At 36.8% G+C, this 21,695-nt stretch overlaps 1 protein-coding gene across 34 annotated transcripts in view; it reads left to right on the top strand.

Moving 5' to 3' along the window:
- The window catches only part of MAGI1 (membrane associated guanylate kinase, WW and PDZ domain containing 1), a 666,590-nt gene that overhangs the window by 405,045 nt on the left and 239,850 nt on the right, over window positions 1-21,695 (top strand). The window lies entirely within an intron of this gene.

The raw sequence follows: 21,695 nt of genomic DNA, 5'->3' as shown, positions 1-21,695 counted from the left end.
GTGTGAAAAGTCCAGGGGAGAAAGGAGATCTCAACAACTGGTTCTGGAACACCTGGTGGTTGGCCTACTGAGTGACTCCTTAACTCAAGCAAATCATAATTCAATAACACAGTGTCGTGGTGTGCCTGGGTTTCAGTCATGGCTCTGCAATGTGGGGCAAATTATCTACCCTTTGTAAGGCCCACTTTTCACATTAGTGGAAAGGACGTGTTAGTAATACTAGCTTCATGGAACTGCTATGAGGAGTCAATGAGATCAGGCACAGAAGGCATTCTGTAAGGTAATGGTGTGCTGTGAGCCTCCATAAATGTTAACATTTGCTGTTATTAATGGAGTAGACTTGGCCAGCGGCCTTCGGACTGACCTTTGTGGAGACCCCCAGTGAAGGGAATACCCCAGTGGGCTCTCTCTTCCTTCCCAGGGTTCTCCTTTTGGCCAACTTCATCAGATTCATAAGTCAGGATTTTATGTATAATTTTGTTCAAAGAAATGATTTCCCCAGATAAAAAATCCAAACCCCCAAACCATTAGATTACACCAAATCTGAAAAAACAAGACACAGAACATAGGAATGCTGAAAGCAGAGTGTCTGTAAAGAAAGGCAGCCTGTCTGTCTGTCTATGGTTGGATAAATTGGCAGCTCCGTTGTAGTGAAGTATCACTGTACTGTGGCACACTGTGTTCCTGGTTGTTTAATTTCTTTTAAAATATAAGGGAAGAATTATTCTGGTTTTATTACTTAGAATTTTCCTTTCTCCTCTCTATCACCCAGTCCTTCAAAGTTTGGAATTTATTTTCCTAGACGTATCATTTTTTGAACCAGCAAAAGAAAGGAAGAATAATTTAATGTTCAAGGTATCGTGTTTATTTCTATGATTTGTTTGCTATAAATGGTTTTCTTTAAAAAAAACTTGCAAATGATATGCTAGAGTGCTAATGTTTTCTGATAAACATTAGCTAATTCTTTCTGTAAAAGAATAAGCAGAACTAATCTCAGGCATTCTGTAGATTTTAAAGGACTTAGACTATAGTTCTAGATGATAACCTCCACAGATCAGATTCTAGAATAGCCCCTGGCTCTCCATTTTACTCATTAATAAAACAGAGGCTATGAGAGGAGAAGAGGTTTGCTACAAGTAACTTGGGACAAGGCCCCAAGGTTGCCTCTGTCCATGGAGTGGCTAAGCTGCATTTGACGGAGAGGAGGTTGTGATGATGTGTTAATGTGAACTTGTGGTCCTCAGTTCTTTTAGTCTTTTAGCATTGAAGTTATAAACTGTAGTCCTAGTAATAACCTCGTAGTAATTTCTTATATTTTGGCTTAATAATAATTAATTCCTAATGCTAATCACGTAGGTAGGGCAGGGATTATCATTCTATTTTTACAAATCAAGAAACTGAGGCAATGAGGAAGCCAATAAAATCAAAGCCAAAGGTGATCAGGGCTTCAAGTCTCATGAGTTCACCATTGCCCTGCTTCTTCTGCACTGTCAGGCATTCCTCCTATAGTAACCCTTTGAAGTTGGGGGTCTTTAACACCCATTTTACGGAAGAAGAAACAAAGTCACAGGGAGGGTCAGTAAGTGGCAGATCTGGTCTTTTTCACTCTTCTGTCATCTAGGGCTGTTTTCATAGGTGCCCTGTAGCTGCCTCTGAAGTTATAGTACAGCAGGTTGAATACAATTTTGCAGAAATCAGTAATTGCAGAATCATGATTGTTCTCTGTGTAATTTTTCCCCTACTTAGATTCCAATTTAAGAAATGGGGATGAAGCAAATGAGCACACCATTTCTTGATGCATCTGTGGTGTTACCATGGTTACATTTTGGCATGCTCTCCCATTTATTTTTTCCACTGATTTATTGGACCTGACTGTGAGCTAAATGGCTTGATTTTAAGCTTACCACTATGTAGGAATTGGGGCAAAAAACGAACTCTGTCTTTTAAAAACAGTGGAAAAATCATGTTTGTTTTTGCTTGTATAAAGCCCCTTGGCATTGATGTTTTATGGCTGTGAAACCAGTAAATCAGGAATTTGGAAAGCAGAAATGGTGTTCCTACTAAAAGAGAAAACAGGTAACAATTCATTTTACACTTTCTTCATAAAATGGGAAGGAAATTCAGAAGAGGTCTGTTTTGGAGTCTGGTGGAGCGTGTGTGCCTTTGAACATGAGTAGACTGGGGCTTACTTGGGATTCTTTCGACTTATGTTACTCTGGCCACATTTGTGTTTATTTTGATTCTATGGCCCATGTGACTGAGAAAGCCAAGCTCTCCACCAGCCTGTTGTGCTAATGGATTAGGAAGCCGTGGATTTGGGGAATGGATTCTCTTGATGATGATGTAACTGTGCTGCAGGGAAATGGGCTCGTGTAATCTGTATATTCCAGAACTTCCTGCCACTGACATTTCATTGACTTCGGTATTTTGAGAAGAGATGACCTCATGAACAGGTGCTTGTGGTGGGGGTAGACATCTTTCCCTGTACATTTTAGGAGGCTCATGGGTCATTGGAAATGAAGAAATAAAGCTCCTTCATTCTCAGGTTATTTTTAGCATTGCCATAATGTAGTGGAGCTGTATGTGCATCATAGCACACTTTACCACTTACGACTCAGTTTATCTTAATTCTCTGGCAAAGGAAACGCAGGTAATAGCACCCCTGTTTTACTGGCCAAAAGATGAAGCAACAAAATTGAACTTTCTCAAAATTGTACCATTTGAAATGCCATATTACTCATTCCTCATCTGCTGCTATTTTACTTTTTAAAATTTGTAACGGCGTTGTTGAAATATAATTCACATACCATACAACTTACCCATTTAAAGTGTTCATCCAGTGCTATTTTTGTTACAGTTATTATTATTCTCCACTCCGCTTTTATCTTCCCTTTATTCAAGAACTTTTATTATTTCTACAGTAAGAAGAAAGGGCATGTTAGTTGAAATTTAATTATATTTACCATTCAAAATACCACTAGAAAAACCCCAACAGAAAAGGGATGCAGATGCAGAATGAGTTCAGGGGCCTGTTGTGAAGTCTGAGGGCTGCACTGCTGGCTGTGTGGCCTGGCACAAGTCACATAACCTCCCTGAATCTCGCTGACTCTTCAGTAAAATGGAAATAGTAGTACTGACTCAACCACTGTCTTATCAGATACACATAGCAATCCTGTAAGGTGAGTCTTATTAAAGGAAACAGAGGCTCAGAGAGGTTAATTGTTTGCTTAAGGTCACACAGCAAGTAGCATGGTCAGGGTTAAACTAGTTCTCTGTAACTCTCAAGTTGGGTGTTATTAGTAATAGACTGATTAGAGTAATATACAAACAGACTATTGAGAGTAAAAGAAAAAAAAGTTTCTGATGGCTGAATTTAGAGCTCTAGTTGCTTAAAATAGTGACGTTTTATCTGTTGGGTTTGGGAGCAATGGAAGGCACAATACCTTAAAAATAAGTATATGCTCTCTGATGTTCAAGTAATTCACTGGTTGTACAATATAATTTTAATAATGATTATTCAGATTCAAAAAAATCATTACATGATTTTCTTAGCATATCTAAGTTTATCTTATTTTCCATTAGATCTTTTCTTTGTGTACCTATGGAAAACCTTTGCAATGCTTGTAAACATGCCTACTTCTCTCATTCCTCAGAACCACCTGGCTAATATTTCTCTTTCTCCTCCTCCAGTTTTGGTCACATTCCCAACCCCTCCCACTCTGCGCTTCAACCCTACAAACTTCATATTCCAAACACACTTTGTGTCTTCTTATAAATGGGTACATATTATTTTTTCCTATTTCGCTGCCTATCTGTCTGACCAGTTCACAGTCTTCTTTTTAAGTTTTAGCCAGATGCCACTTCCTCCACGAAGTCCTCTATTGCTTCTGCAGATTGGGCCTGTTGCCCTCTCCCCCAACTCCCCAAGCTGCACTCCGTGACCTCCTTCATGCCTGTTTTGTGCCTGATTGTAGTGCCTGCTGCATGCCTGCCTGTCCTAATTAGATTCTAACTTTCATGAGTCAGGCAGCATATCTAACTGAGTGACCAGGCCACTCCTAGCTTAGTGTCTGGACTATAGGATAAGTATTTGTTGAACGAATGAACAAATGAAGAAATGGAAAAAGATATTCTTTCTTTTTCTTCTTTTATTTTTTTCTTCCTTACTTAGCATTTGAGAAAAACAGCAGAATTGCTTTGACCATAACGCTTTCAGAATAAAAGGAAGGTCAGAGTCTTGAGCCCCAAAAAGGGTCATAGATGACTGATAAGGACTTCACTAATTACTTGGCTGGTAATCGCATCAAAGCTCCCATGAGCTTGGAGCTGGAGTGCCCATTCAGAACTCCTCCTAATTGTAGTCTAGAGATCACCGTACCTCCTGCATTGATAGCCTTCTTGTTTTATGACTTCTTGTCCTAGCTGATGTGACAACATCTGAGATTCTTGCTTTGGAATGGCCGCTTTTCCCATGAAGATAAATGCATTACCTGACAGGGCTTGTCATTTACTATACTGCTGCTGTCAAAACGAGATACAACTCATCCAGTAGTGCTGGTTCTCTGGAATGCTGTACAATGCCCCTCCCATTCCTCCTCACTTTTCTGGACTCAACTGTCATCTTTCTTTTCAAGCAAAGGTCGCCTAAAAGAGGAAAGGATGTCAGTTTTGTTCTGCAGCTTAACACTTTGTTCATCAAGGCTCTTCCCAATACTGAGACCATTGTAACCAGTCTAAGAGGTATTGATCATTGACTTAAAGGACTTTACAGAGGGATTACATGTGTTTGATCTACAAGGCAATTTAAATTTGATGTGGTAAACATAGGTGATACTGGTCTTTATACGATAGCCATATTCAAAAGGGCATTTTAGCATCTGCTATCATTGCCTATTATTTTAAATGGGGCCATAAATTACCATTAGTTCTATTTGAACTTACAGTTTTCTCTTAAACATAGTTGTTTCCAGGATGGCTTGCCTAAAATCAACCACTTTTCCTGTGATCTTTGACAATTAGAGCTGATAACATCAACTAGACCTATTTGTCAGCAAGTGTCCAGGATAAAGAACTGGATGTTGGAAAATAGTTTGTCTCCTGGAATGTGCATACCTGTGTTCAGGTTGTGTTGGACTCTGGTGGAATGCTTCCGGTCATAACTCATGAACCTGAGAGTTCTGCAAGCATCATAGGACTGATCAGATAAAGAGATAAAGGTCACTGGAAACTTTCTCTCTATTGCTGTTTCTCTGTCCTTGTCCTCTATCTAAACCAAGGGCTGTCTAAAAGGATTGCTTTAGCCTTTACAAAGCCTAGCCTGTGGCAAAACTATGACTAGTAACAATAGCAATAGCTCTCCAGCTTTTGGGTACCTACTGTGTACCGGATCCTCTGTCATGATATCTCTCTCTGTCCCTTTCTCTTTCTCTATCATGTCATCTCTCTAACTTTGGCTTCATCTAAAGTATACAAACTCTTAAGGATCTGAACTCTTCGACTCTATCTCTTTTCTATTTAACCACAGATGTTTGTTGCGTATAAACAGCATTTATCTTGATCAGCTTTCTACTCTTTTTCTTCCCTTCTCTTCTACCAATCATGACTGTATTTTCCCATGTGCCCTTGGCTTGTCTGTGATACGGGGACTCCTCCCACCTACTGACCCACCCCTTGACTGCTTACACCTGTCCTTCTCCATTGAAACTTATTTGCTGTGCATCGGTTTGCTATTGGGCTTCCTTTAAGAAGACAAGCATTAGAACAAAGAAGTGAATGTTTCTTATTGTGGTATGAGGTTCCCTTGTCCATCATATATTTGTGACTTTAAATGTGGTTCTGTCCAAATTATCCTGTGTAAGAGGATGTTCCAACAGAGGACATTCATGGCTAGCAACGAATTCTTACGCTTTTGATTTGTTTTTGTACTCCTCATAATGTTTAGCACAAACTATGTACATAGAAATCACTTTAAATACAAGATTGCCCATGTCAAGGGCGTTACTGTGTCAAGGATATCACTGCACTGCTTGTACGTGGTTTCCTATTTCACTATGTATAAGGTGAGCTATGATTTATGTTTCACAAAGTAAGGTAATAGTCCAGGCAAGGAGTTTTGTGCCAAATTAAAAAATCATGAGATTAGATAACAATACTTTTTGTTTAGATGTGATTTGGAGCTAGAGTATGGGCTCAGATAAGTGTAAACACATTTTTATCCATGGGACTCTCCAATGGAGCACTGGAAGGTGGTGAGGGAAGCGGGAAGGTTCTTTGTTATTCTGGAGTTTTATTCATTGAGGAACTTGGAGCATCCCTGGAACCCTCCTCATAAATGCCAGCAGCATCCCCCATATTTGTGACAACTCAGCAGAAAACCACTTTGCATTTCTACAGTACCCCTTCAGGAGCATTGAAGTGTGGAATCTATATTTACCTCTTGCTAGGGGAGAAGTGAGTTTTCCTGTTAGTGAGTTTATGAGAAGGACCTGGACATTCCTGACCGTGACAATTCCTGTTCTCTTGGGGGCTCTGTCTGATCCCAGGGAAGCGTGCATTCACTGTCCATCACTGCTGGAAATCTTCTTTGGGTGGGTCTCACGGGGAAGACAGTGGTTTTGAGATTTGCTGGGGAATGGGTTTGGTAAGTGTAATTTTGGGGGTGATTTATTAACAGTCCCCTTGTTAACAAAGATCTAAAGCCATTTTCTCCATTGTAGCTTTTGTCAGTAATAAAACTGACACTGTGATGGGTGGATTATGCCATTTATTACAAGGCTTTGTTTATTCTAGTCCATGTCAGTTACTTCTATTGATACTCCACCTTCTTACCTTTTTCTTGCTTGCTTTTTCTCTTTCTTTCTTTTTTTTTTTTTTTTTTTTTTTTTTTTGAGACACAGTCTTCACTCTGTCTCCCAGGCTGGGGTACAGTGGCATGATCATAGCTCAGTGCAGCGTCCAACTCCTGGGCTCAAGTGATCCTCCCACCTCAGCCTCCAGAGTAGCTGGGACTACAGACACATGCCACCGTGCCTGGGTCTTTTTTATTTCTCTTTTTGATCTTATGTATTTTATCAATCCTTCTCCTTACAGCTTATCTAGAGCCATTTTTTTTTAAAGCTTTAAGATCGGCTCTGAAATTCTAAATTCTGCACTAGACAGGGCAGCTGGCATTCATCACTCTTTGTCAGTAAAGAGCCTACGTACTTTACAAATATTGTTTGGTTAGTTGTACCATGATGCTAGTGGTAGTTATTACTGTCATTACATATGAGGTAAAGGGGGAGCAGAGAGGCTGAGTAACTCATCTGATACCATGCTTTCTAATTTAAAAATTGATACCTTTTTTAAAAAAACCAAGTTGTGTTTATTGAGTATGCCCAGTGTGTCAGGAACTCTGTTAAACACATTACTTACATTATTTCCTTTTATCCTCTTAATCTTTTGAAGTATAAGCTATTATTATATCCATTTTCCAATGAAGAAAATGAGATTTATAGAGGCTCAAGTGCATACACTTACAGAGCTGAGTTTGATTTCAGTCTGATAGACCCCAAAGTTATTATCTTAAACCACTGCATTTTACAGCCATTTGTACTATTAGTTTACTTTAGCACAATGGCGTATGTAATGGAAAAGAGAACCACTGGAAAGGCCCTCCCAGCACCTTCAGGCCACCTTTCAGGGCCCATTCAGCATAGTACACTTGGACTCATGCCCTGCCCCTGTGTGTCATTAGCGCTTGTCTTGTTGAGTCTAGAACATTCAAATGTGTTGGGCTTTCAGGTGTGGTGGACCTGAGAGGCTGGCAGGCTCTACCACTTACCAGTTTTGTTGGCTTGGGCAGGTTACTCATGCTTCCTGTGACTCAGTTTCCTCATTATCTTTACTGATGTTTAGAAGAAGTATGGACGCACCCAGCCATGAGCTCGATACTTCGTAGGCCCTCTGTTAAGACTGATCCTTCTTCCTTACCCCTTTCCCTTCCCTTTCTAGCATGACTTCCCAAACACTCTTTTCAGTTTCTCTTTAGGCTTTGAGGCCTTATTTATATGAAGATTCTTTTTTTTCTTTAAACAAGCTAAGTTTTAAAAAACTGACTTTCCGGCATTTGTAGAGTAACAACCCAACACTAGATGCCAGGCAAGAATATAGTGAAGATTAATAATTGGATGATTTAGCCAATAATAGGCATGCTTGAAACAGCACATTTTTTTGCCTTTTCCCAGCATCAGCTAATTCCCCAATGTTCTGTTTCTTTGTATTTCTTATTATACGTTGTTAACCCTAATTGCCATTGTATAGTTGCTGAGTGGATAGAGTCCTATTGGAGAAAAAATGGGAAAAAAATTACAAACGTAAAAGCTCATAACACTGGACTTGATTTATATGTGTCTGTTAATAGATTCAAATAAACATGGTTTGGCTGGTGTTCTTTATTCTAAGGTTCTCAGGGATGTAGAAAAAGGGAAAGCCATGGGAGTTTTAGATTAAATTTAATTAGAGTTGTGGTAATTTATAATCTTGTGAAAACATGTTAGATCAGACCTCACCACTTAATAATAACATCTATCATTAATTGAGCACTTACTGTATGCACCAGGCACTGTGCTAAGTGATTTACAAGCTTTGTTAGCCATCTCTGAACCCTGTAGGGCATAGTGTTATCAGTTCTGTATTCTGTATTCTGTAGTATGAGTGCAGCATTTGAGGTGTGGAGAGCTTAGGTAGTGGCATCTCCAGGGAGGCACAGTTTAATAATGATGGAACTCAGATTCAAACCTAGTTCTAACCACCTCCAGAGTCCAAGCTCTTGGTTTATTTTTCTGCCTGCCATCACCTTAAAGACCATTTTTTAAAATTAACATATTAAATTTTAAAAAAGAGTCTCCTCCCAATAACATATGGATTAGTATTTGTCTGAGCGTAGGATACTAATATATCTATTTGGCAGTCATGTTAATTTATTTAATTGCTTTATAATTTTAGCTGACATTTTCCATCAAGATTTGTTGCAATTATAAAGCAATTTCCATGCCGATTTTTGAAGGCACATGAAAGTTTTCACAGTATCCTTACCATGTATTATTTATTTTGAGGAAAGGATGTTTTAGTTTCCCAAGAATCATTTGAGTCAAGAGAATGAGAAATAATATATTTTAAAAAATTTCGTTGTATCAAATGTGTTCAATAAACGTAAGTAAAATTTCTGGCTTCTATAGTGGATTGTGTGTATTTCTTCTGTGGTCCAAGTAAGGAAATTTCACCAATTGTGTTCTGATGGCCCTACCTAGTTTGTGTTGGGGAATGAACTGCCCAAAATTTAAACAAGAAAACGTCAATTGTGTTATTTTCACTACAATATGAATAAAGTAGACTTTTAAAATGATCAATGACATATTTTTTCTTTTGCATTTAAAATTAACCAATAATACATCATTATTTTTAGGAAATACATGCTAATGTATTTAGGGATAAATGGCCATGGTGAATGATGCAACTTATGCTCAAATGGCTACAAAGCATTAAAAATGGTTACAAATATATTATGTGTGGGAGGAGGGAGAGAGAGGACAAATGACAAGCTGGTAGGTTAAAACGTTAATAACCAGCAAGCCTGAGTAAAGTGTGTATGATGTTATTTGTACTATTCTTATTCTTGCACTGTTGTGTAAATTTGATATTTTCTATAAAAGGAAAATCAACCTATACCAAAAAATAAAAAATAATCAAACTATTATAGTTTGGGAGAAAGGGGATTATATGTGAATGTTATGTTTTTGTCTCTCTTCCCCCTTACTTATATCAGTGTTTTTAGTCTAGAATTGAGATTTTGTTACTACCTTGATAGATCGTGTTCATTAAAGTATAGAGAGACTAGCCTGAAAGATATTGTGCACATATTAAAACAAGAATCTAGCACTTACAGAATACCAAGTTTATGCTAAGTGTTTTCATTATAGTTTCCCATTGAATACTTGTAGAAATCTTATAAAGGAAGTAATTACTATTAGTATCTTCACTGATGAGGAAACTGAGGCTAATAAAGTTAAGTGGCTTGGCTTACAATGATCGAATAGGACTGCAGCTTAGTCAGGTTGGTTACAAGAACCCCCACTAATAACCACCACTGTTTCTTTCCTCAGACTATATATGTGTATATATACTATGTATGTATACACATACAGTATATAAACATATACTATATACTGTATATACACATGTATGACACTATATATACTATAATAGTATAGTATATATAGTACTAGTATATGCTGTATATACTAGTATAGTATATATAGTGTCATATATGTGTATATACAGTATATAGTATATATACAGTATTCTATCTGCTGTATATACATATATAGTATATATGTGTGTATACATGTGTGTATGTATAATATATATACAGTATAAACAGTATACTATATATACTGTATATACAGTATACATACATACTATATATGTATATACAGTATACACAGTGTACTGTATATATGTATATATACTGTATATAGTATACTCTATAGTATATGTATAGTATATGTATGTGTGTATATACATATATATGTATGTAATTATATATGTAATATACATTAATGTATGTATGTAATATATAGTGTACATATATGTACATATAGTATATACATATAGTATACTATACTATATATAGTATATATACATATAGTATACATACTATATATAGTATACATACATGTATGTATATAGTATATATAGTATACATACATGTATGTATATAGTATATATAGTATACATACATGTATGTATATAGTATATATAGTATACATACATGTATGTATATAGTATATATAGTATACATACATGTATGTATATAGTATATATAGTATACATACATGTATGTATATAGTATATATAGTATACATACATGTATGTATATAGTATATATAGTATACATACATGTATGTATATAGTATATATAGTATACATACATGTATGTATATAGTATATATAGTATATATACTATAGTATATAGTACTACACATGTGTATACACACATATATACCATATATGTATATACAGCATAGATGGAATACTGTATCTATACTATATACTATATACTATTTATATATAGTATACTATATACTATATGCTATTTATACTATATATAGTATACTATATAATATATAGTATACTATGTATATACTATACTATATATAGTATACTATATACTATATACTATATAGTATACTATATATTATATATGTATATAGTACATATACTATACACTATATGTATGTATATATAGTATATATACTATATACACACTATATGTATGTATATATGTATATAGTATATATACTATCTACTATATAGTGTATATATATGTGTATATATACTATATATATACTATATATACTATATAGTATATACTATCTACTATCTACTATATATATACTATATAGTATATACTATCTACTATCTACTATATATACTATCTACTATATAGTGTCTATATACTGTATAGTATATACTATCTACTATATTACTATCTACTATATAGTGTATATGTACTATATAGTATATACTATCTACTGTATATATACTATATACTATATATACCTATATATACTATATACAGTATATATATGCTATATATATACTGTATATATACTATATACTATATATGTACCTAAATGAACATGACATTTTTCTCCTTTCCCGTCTCATAGGATAAGATTACAAACAGACCTTATAGAATTATTGGAGTTGCAGTTTCTGTATTCTTAGATTTCATCAATTGACTTGAGGGATACATATTCCTTATTTCCATCTCGAAATGGCTTTACACAGTCTCAAGTTCACTTAATTAGTGACTTGGGAAAAAAAAAGATATATCTGTTTCAGTGGAATTTTGAAAAAAAAAGTTGCCTGAGTTGTAGGTAAAGTATTCTTTAAATGTATAATATGACTTGGAAAGAAGACATCATGTGAAATCGTCAGGTGGACTGAAATTCTGTTCGAATTCTATCAGTGTTGCCTGCCTGACCCTAGCTAATTCTGGGAATCTAGATGGCTTTTTCCCCAGTGGATAGAAGTTTGTGGCTAATACAGGTTTCATTAACTTTTTTGTTTGATGTTCAATTCTAGTTCTCCCCGAGGCGAGCTATTGAAAGGTGGGCATTCAGTGTCATGCATTGCTTCAGTATTAGATACCCCATTCCAATCCACTTGAGTCAAGGATGCTGTAGGGGAATTTTGTAACTTCTTAGCTCACTGTTGAGTGGATCATTTATAAATCAAGAAACAGTTAGATATCTAAGGAACATGGAGTAGGTAAAAAAAATGTTGTTGATATAATAATTGCTGTTTTGTTCTGAATTTGTATTATATACTTAAGGGTCTGGCCTGTCCGGGCACATCAAAGTCTCTTTCCCTTCCTCTCTCCCTCTCCCCTTCTCTTCTTCCAGTTCCTTCACCTTCTCTCTTTCCTTCCTTTCCATCTACCTCAGAATGGTCTATTTCTTTCTCTTATTCCAGATTCTGGCAGTAGAATGCAACGATTGTGAACAATTGCTTGTGCTAGTCATATGCGGGTTCTAACAGAGACCCTTTAAAAAAACTGAAGGAAGCAGGGCGTGGTGGCTCACGCCTGTAATCCCAACACTTTGGGAAGCCAAGGTGAGCAGATCATTTGAGCCCAGGAGTTTGAGACCAGCCTGGGCAACATTGGGAGACCCCATCTCTACAAAAAATTACCCAGGTATAGTGGTGCACACCTGCAGTTCTAGCAATTCAATAGGCTGAGGTGGGAGGATCACCTGAGTCTAGGAGGTCGAGGCTGCAGTGAACTATGAGCATGCCACTGCACTTCAGGGTGGGCAACAGAGCCAGACCTTTTCTCAAAAAAAAAAAAAAAAAAAAAAAAAAGAACAAAAATCCGGTGGCTCGTGCCTGTAATCCTAGCACTTTGGGAGGCTGAGGCAGGTGGATTGCTTGAGGTCGGGAGTTCAAGACAAGCCTGACCAACATGGTAAAACCCCATCTCTCCTAAAAATACAAAAAATTAACTGGGCATGGTGTCAAGTACCTGTAGTCCCAGCTAGTTGGGAGGCTGAGGCAGGAGAACTGCTTGAACCCGGGAGGCAGAGGTTGCGGTGAGTCAAGATCAGGCCACTGCATTCCAGCGTGGGTGACAGAGCAAGACTCCATCTCTAGAAAAAAAAAAAAAAGAGAGAGAGAGAGAGATAAAATAAGTATAGCAAGTTATAAAAATCTTAAGTGCATGGTTTGATAAATTTTTACACACACACATGCACCACGCACACTTATCCATATAACCATTACCCAGGTCAATATTTTGAACGCTGAGGATTTCAGCAGCTCCCTTGTGTCTCCTCTTATTGAACGCTTCCCTTCCTTCCCAAAAGTAACCACGATTCTGATGCTATCACCCTGGATTATTTTTGCCTGTCTTTGAATTTCATATAAATGGAATGATAAAGTATGTATTCTTCTGCTGTAACTTTGTTTGCTAACATTACTCTCTGAGATTCATCCATGTAGTTTGAATGTAGCAGTAGTTTGATTTTTTTAATTGCTGTGTAGTCTTTGATTGTATGAATATACCATGATCTGCTTACCCATTCTTCTGTTGATTTGTTTCCAGTTTTTAGCTACTGTTGTGAGCATTCTTATACAATGGACATATGTGCACAATTCTAGGAGTAGAATTGCTGGATTACAGTGTAGTCATATGTTCTGCTGTAATAAATATTGCCAAATAGTTTCCAAAGTAGTTATACCAATTTGCACTCACACCTACACCGTGTAAGAGTTCCAGTTGCTTCTCATCCTCACCAACATTTGGTATTATGAGTCTTTTAAATTTTTGCGTATCTTGGTGGATGTGCAGTGGTATCTCATTGTTGTCTTAATTTGCATTTTTCTGATGTAGAATGATACTGAACACTTTTTCAGATGCTCATTGTCTATTTGGATATCCTTTTTCATGAAGTTTTTATTCAAGTCTTTTTCCGTTTGTCCGTTTTTTGTTTTGTTTTGTTTTTTGTTTGTTTGGTTTGTTTTTTTGAGATGGAGTTTCACTCTTGTTGCCCAGGCTGGAGTGCAATGGCGCAATCTCGGCTTACTGCAACCTTTGCCTCCTGGCTGATTCTCCTGCCTTAGCCTCCCTAGTAGCTGCGATTACAGGCGCCTGCCACCACGCCTGGCTAATTTTGTATTTTTAGTACAGACTGGGTTTCACCATGTTAGCCTGGCTGGTCTCAAACTCCTGACCTCAGGTGATCCGCCTGTCTCACCCTCCCAAAGTGCTGGGATTGCAGGCATGAGCCACTCCACCCGGTCCCTGTTTGTCTTTTTTAATCGGATTGTCATTTGCTTTCTGATTTGTAGAAAAAACTGGGTTTTAAATTTTGACTCTGTTGCTTATTGGCTGTGCTTGCACTGGTTGTCTAACCTTTTTGAGCTGCTTCTATGGAATGGGGCTAATGATACCTGCTTTGTAGGTTGTGGTGAGAATCACACGAGGAAGTGTATGTGAGTTCCTAAGCATAGTTCCAGGCACACAGATGGCATGAGTAAGTAGTATTAAAAAATTTTTTTAAACCTATTCTTAAATTAGGTGAACAGTTCGTTAAGTTATTCTGACTTATTTTCTTCTCTTTTCTTATGTGCTGTTCTCTTTTTTATACTTGTAGTACAAAAGGAAAGACAGTGGCCTCATGCATAATACGCAGTAGGCCGAAACACCTGATTTGTTCACCGGAACACTTGAGGTCATATCAATTCTCCTAAGAAATTTTTCTTGTAATGGGAACAAATGAGGACCAGAAGTGAGTTTCCAAAAAGAGAGAATAAGATAAAATATAGACATAGGACCCAATTAAAGAAATTTACCTGTCCAGGGTAGTAGTAGGGAGCACATAAGAATAGTCAGTGGGCTTTGTGTTTTATTTCCTGTCACTCCCTTGTCAGTTTCTCAGAGACTCAGTTTTTTTCATTTGCAAAGCAAAGATAACAATGCCTATTTTAAAGGGTTGTTGTGAGGCCTAGCACAGTGCTTGGACTCCTGTAAGCACTTTATATAATGAGGGCTGCTGTGATGTGTAATTGTCATGATGGGAGTGAGGATGATGTTGAAGGTAATGAAGATACCACTTCTGTTAACAGAGGCATTGCCTGCCTTTACTGTTGCCTGTTGAAAAGCTGCTTCAGGGGCATATACAATAGCAGTTTCAGGGAGTGGTGTGACCTGTAGCAGGAAGGGGAAAGTCAGGAGAAAAGAATTTTCTTCTCTGCAAGAGACTGGGGTAGGTACCAGCTATTTGACAGGGAGGCACTATTCTTGGATGTCCATCTGCACACTAGATTCATGAGTGTTGGGGATTACCTGGGCATCCCAAACCATATTACAATGAATTATGTTATTGTTATTTATTTAACATATACATATATTTTCAAAATATATAGAAAATGTCAGAATGGGAAAAAAAATCATAGGGACTTAGGCAGTTATTAGAGCTTGCTTTAAAAACCCGTATCAGTGTTGACCAGAATCTGGGTTTCAAGAGAATTGTCAGGAAAAGCAGTCTTAGGTCAGGAGTGGTGGCTCACACCCATAATCCCAGCACTCTGGGAGGCCAGGGTGGGTGGATTGATTGAGCTCAGGAGTTTGAGACCAGCCTAAGCAACATGGTGAAAACCCATCTCTACAAAAAATACAAAAATTAGCCAGGCCGGGTGCAGCGGCTTACACCTGTCATCCCAGCACTTTGGGAGGCTGAGGCGGGTGGATCACTTAAGGTCAGGAGTTCGAGACCTGCCTAGCCAACACGGTGAAACCCCATCTCTACTGAAAATACAAAAATTAGCCAGGCATGGTTGTGGGTGCCTGTAATTCCAGCTACTCAGGAGGCTGAAGCAGGAGAATCACTTCAGCCTGGGAGGTGGAGGTTGCAGTGAGCAAAGATCATGCCACTGTACTCCAGTCTGGGTGACAGAGCAAGATTCTATCTGAAAAATAAATAAATAAATAAATAAATATCCGGGTGTGGTGGCACACACCTGTAGTCGCAGCTACTCTGGGGGCTAAGGTGGGAGGATTGCTTGAGCCTGGGAGGCGCAGGTTGCAGTGAGCCAAGATTGTGCCACTGTACTCCTGCCTGGGTGACAGAGCAAGATCCTGTCTCAGAAAAATAAATAAATAAACAAAATAAAAAAATAAAGAAAGTGAAAGTAAAATAACCTTCAGGGCACTGAGAGGCACGGTGCAGTGGTTGCTGAGTAAACATAGGTTTTGGATGTGGAAAGATACATGTTTGACTCATAGCCCTTCTGTTCTCTGGCTTTGTGGTCTTGGATAAGTTCCTTCCCGAGGTTTTGCAATTTATAAAATTGGGACAATAGTATTATCCCCATAGACTTGTAGGGAGAGTTAATTAACATAATACATGAAAAGCACCAAGAGAGGCTCTGGCACATAGTAGGTGCTCAAACTGCAAAAATATGTCCATGTATCTGATGAGTAGAAATGCACATTCTGTGCTAATTGAAATAATCATTTAGTAGGCAGAGTTGAATGGATGCAAAGGAGGAGGGAAGGGATGTTTTACATGTAAGTATCCTGCACACAGTAGGACTCGCTGGATCTCCTCTCTGGGTTGTGGGTAGAAGTGGACTTTCATTTCAGAGTTTGATTCTGTAATTCTTTCGTCAAAATATTTGATGTTTCCTAGAGCAGTTGCAATTGAGATATGTTTCCTATATAAGTAATCTACCATTGAACCTGAGTTGGACAATGTATACTTTTCTAATATAAGGCACACTGATGGGCACACTTAAATAGTAAGTGTGATATTGTAGACTTATTTTTTCTCTCTCCTTCATTAACTCTTATCTGCTGAAAGCCCTTCAGCATGCTTTAAAAGTAGGTCAGACACTCTAGAAGGGTCTGGTTGGCCTACAAGGGCTGGTTTTTCTTTTATTGCCAACTCTTAGGCTCTCCATCATTGAGTTTGTCTGTCTGCAGGAAGATGAGCACTTCCTACAGTTGTGCATGGCCTACAGGAAGCACAATTACTTTCACATCATACTCCCCAGCAAGTATCAAATCTATAATTTCTCCCCCCTTTATTTATTCACTGTGGCAGATTTTTTCAGGAACTCATTTGGCTGGTATGTGAGTGTAGTGTAAAGTTTCACAGGTGAAATTTTTCAAAGATGCACATGGTGAACATGATGTCGAGAGCCATAATTTGTGTTCTGAAGCCAGCAAGAGTCACAACACAAAATACAAAAGGATGATACCAGCACAGGTTCATTGTAAATTGTACAATTTTAAGGATAAGTGGATGTGGTCTTGTAAAACAGGTCATTTATAGTGAGGTCTCGTCATACAAATTTAAAGGGTCGTTATGACATCCCTTGTACAATAAATGTTTGAAGTTTTTGGAACTTTATCTTTGATAGAGCTGTTGTAGAATGGTTCTTCTCTCATTAGCTATCTTAAGTTGCATATTTTCATGGCATGAGTCATTTTCAGGCAAAGCAACTGGAAGCTTGCTGCTTTTGTGTTTTCTTGGAAAGCCTGTAAAAGAGCCTATTTGAGTACCTTCCAAGAAGATGGTCATCTTTTGCACCTTGGAGGGAAGTAATGCTAAATAGTAACACATTAAGGAAAATGTTCCACATCTGTTCTATTTTCACTTCTTGTTGAAATTTACAGTCATAGGAATTTTGTTTATTCCCCATTTGCTGCTTGATTTTCCAGTTGACTAATAAAAGCCAGAGACTTGTCAATGGAGTTTTTTTTTTTAAATAAGCAGTTCACTTCTTCACACATTTGTGGCAATTCAAGTTAAAATCCAGTAGGAAAATAGCATTTCAAGTTGGTGTTTTTGGTTTCTTTTTTCTTATATGATGGAAATCAAAGGTTCTTATAAGGAAAACCCCCATCTCTATGAATATATAAATAACTGTGGAGTGATTTATTATTTGTCTCTGACATTATATGAAAGTCATCATATTCCACAAGCCAGGAAAAACATCCACAGTAGCAACTCTGATATCGTTTCTCTGTTATTATTTTTAGGCCCTTGGCCAATTTGAAAAGCATCAGATAAATTGAGGCACTTTTGTTTTGCTTGCCTTTCTCCAGCAGTATTTGCTATTTCTTAAATAATCATTATACATTAATGTCAATATATAACTAAACATCATTATCCAGGCACAACTTTGCTGTAGAATCCAACATAGCTTAAAATGTTATTATTGGAAGAGTGTTTTTCATTTTTATTAGTGTCTTCTTTGTCATATAACACCAATATTTCTTGATCCTCAGATACTTTTTTTTTGCATTTGGATGTTTTTAAACATAGATGTGCATATTTAATGCCGTAGTTTTCTTTTCCCCTGAAAAGCCATAAATTGAAAGTTGAATCTTATAATTAATTACATCTTAGAACTAAGGAAATTTTGATATTGTGAAAATTACAATGTGCTATAATGTGAATGTATCACCCAAAGTTCACGTGTTGAAACATAACGGCCAATATGTAGTAAGAGATGGGGCCTTTCCGAGGTGATTCAGTCGTGAGGGTGGAACCTTCATGGATGGGATTAGGATCCTTTTAAACAGACTTGAGAGAGTGGGTTTCCTTTCTTCCAGTCTTCTGTCATGTGAGGACCCAGCATTACCCCTCTGGGGGATGCTGTAACAGGGCGCCATCTTGGCAGGAGAGACCAGGCCCTCAACAGACAAACTTGCCAGCACCTGGATCTTGGAATTCCCTGACTCCAGAACTATGATAAATTTCTGTTCTTTACAAACGACTGTCTCAGGTATTTTCTTATAGCAACACAAAGAAAGACAAGGCTATTCCTTTTTGTTAGTTCTGCTTTAAGTTTATATTCAGGCTTACAAGACCAGCATGTAGGAGGCTTTTCAGTTTCTTAGGGATTTTACCTACAATTAGAATAACTTTCTGTTCGATGGCAGTAATGCCTCCCTTTTATCTATGCTCTATGGTTCAATCAACTAGACAGAAAATTTAATGCATGTTTCCAAATAATACCTTAATTTTTTATTGCAAATAATTGTCAAATTTTTATTATGTAGATTGTCATATAAATTTTTTTATTCAAAATGGAAGCAGCATTGTGAATTTCAGTGTCCCCTTTGACCATCTCAACACTGTGCTATATATATTTTTTGGTCTGGTAATCATAGATTATCATTTTTTAAATATTCATCTGAGATCTTTTTCTAATTATTCTTAACATGTATGAACCTGTAGAAAATATATAATAAACAGTATGGAAAGTATGTGTGTTTGGAGTTGCATAAAGGGTATCACACTTTTCTTTGAAAGCTTGGTAAAATCTGTCCATAAAATATCCTGGCCTGGCACGTATTTTTTTCTTTGCAGTAGCTAGGAAAAGGGAAGGAGGAGATAGTTCTTTAACTTCATTTTAGTTACAGTCATTGCTCTATTCACATTTTCTATTGCTTGTTAAGATAGTTTCATTAATTTATTATTCTAGAAAATGATCCATTCTGTCTAGATTTTAAATTAATTGGTATGAAGTTGTACATGGTATTCTCTTATACATGAAAATAAATCTTTTTAATATTTGTATTGCCTCCTTGTTTGCTCCTAAGGTTGATTATATATGATTTCTCCTTTCCCCACTCATGGTCCTATTTGCCAAAGGTTTTTCTATTTTAATAGTGCTTCCCTAGAAACAGTTTTTCTCTCTATTTTTTCCTTATTGCCAAGTGTCCAGTATAAATTTCTACCTTAATTTCATTGTTTCTTCTTTCTACCTTTTAAAAATAGTTTTATTGAAATATAGTTCCCATACTACATAATTGACCTATTTTTAAAAATCATTATTTTTTAGTTTATTGTCAAGGTGTACAACTCTCACCACAAAATTATAGAATGTTTTTATCACCCCGAGAAAGAAACCCTATACGCATTAATAGTCACATCCCATTTCCTTCTAACTCCCACAGCTATAGGTAACTTCTGATTTACCTTCTGTCTCTATACATTCACCTATGGTGTAGATTTCATATAAATGGAATAACACAATATGTGACATGTTGTGTCTTCTTTTACTCAGCGTGATGTTTTCAGGTTTATCCATGTCGTATCAGTGTTTCGTTCCTTTTTATTGCCCAATAGTATCCTCTCATATGGGTGTGCCACATTTTATTCATTCATCAGTTAGTGAACATTTGAATTATTTCACTTTTTGGCTATTATGAGTAATAATGCTGCTATAACATTCATGTATATGTTTTTATGTGGATGTATGTTTTTATTTCTCTTGGCTGTATACTGAGGGAATCATTTGGTCATATCATAAATTTAACTTTTTGAGGAACTGCCAGACTGTTTTCCAAAGTGGCTAAACCATTTTATATTAGCATACAGGACACTTCCAATTATGAACATCTTTACTTACTTGTCCTTTTAATTATAGCCATTTTAGTGGGTATGAATGGGATGTCATTGTGGTTTTGATTTGTTGAGCATCTTCCCGTATGCTTGTTGGCCATCTGTGTATTGTCTTTGGAGAAATGCCTATTGAATTCCTTTGCCTATTTTTAATTGGATTATTTGTCTTTTTATTGTTTAGTTGTAGAAGTTTTTCACATATTCTGGATACAAGCACCTTATCAGATAAATGCTTCACCAGTATTTTTTTCTTTCCATGGGTGTCTTTTCACTAACTTGGTGATATTGTTTTCAGCACAAAAGTTTTAAATTTTAATACACTGTAATATGTCTAATTTCTGCTTTTTTTTTATTTGTGCTTTTGGTGTCACCCAGGATAAAAAAGATTTACTGCTTTTTTATCTTACTCTTAAAAGAGTTTTATAATTTTAGGCCCATGGTGCATTTTGAATTAATCTTTGTGTTTGGTGTGGAGGTGGGGGTCCAACTTCATTCTTTTGCATGTGGATATCCAGTTGTCCCAACACTGTTGACTTTTCTACTTTTGTTTTTTAATTTATTTCATTTTAACTTTTATAGCATCATGCACAGAAAGCATAATTAATTTCTGTCTCTCTTGTTCTCTAATAAATGCATTTAAGGCTATAATTTCCTTCTGTGTGGGCATATGGGTACATCCTGCAGATTTTATTATGAATTTTTGCTTTCCCTTTGACTGTTAATGGCTGTTCTTACTGCATTTTAGTCAGTGAATGTGGCCTGTGTTATGTGAGTTCATATTTTATCCAAAGGACATTTCTGTTAAAAAAACAAACAAACTATAAAACCGCTTTCTGACCCCATGGATGTATTCTACCTCTTTATTATATCCAACAGAGCTATATGCTTGGTATGTGCTCAATAAATATTTGTGGAAAAACATATGCAGAGCAAGCATTTAGAGGGAATCCACACCTAAGAGTTAGCGTGTTGATGTGCCAGTAATAATACTTAGTCAGCACTTTCTCTGTGCCAGGAACTCAGATCTAAGTACCATGCCCTCTATTTCCCCAGTTAGTCTTCATCACAGTTCCATGAGGCAGGAACTCTTTTTACTCTCATTTTATAGGTGAAAAAGTAGAGTCATTGTAAGGTCAAGTTTGCCCAGTGGTTCACACTGAGAAAGCCAGAGGTGGGGTTTTGAACTGGTCTGGCCCCAGATCCCACTCTCATAACCAGTATGTTCTACTG

The sequence above is a fragment of the Gorilla gorilla genome, chromosome 2 (genome assembly GCF_029281585.2).
Source record: "Gorilla gorilla gorilla isolate KB3781 chromosome 2, NHGRI_mGorGor1-v2.1_pri, whole genome shotgun sequence".
Taxonomy (NCBI): domain Eukaryota; kingdom Metazoa; phylum Chordata; class Mammalia; order Primates; family Hominidae; genus Gorilla; species Gorilla gorilla.
Note: the sequence above shows the minus strand (reverse complement) of the source record. Positions and strands in the feature narration are given on the sequence as shown.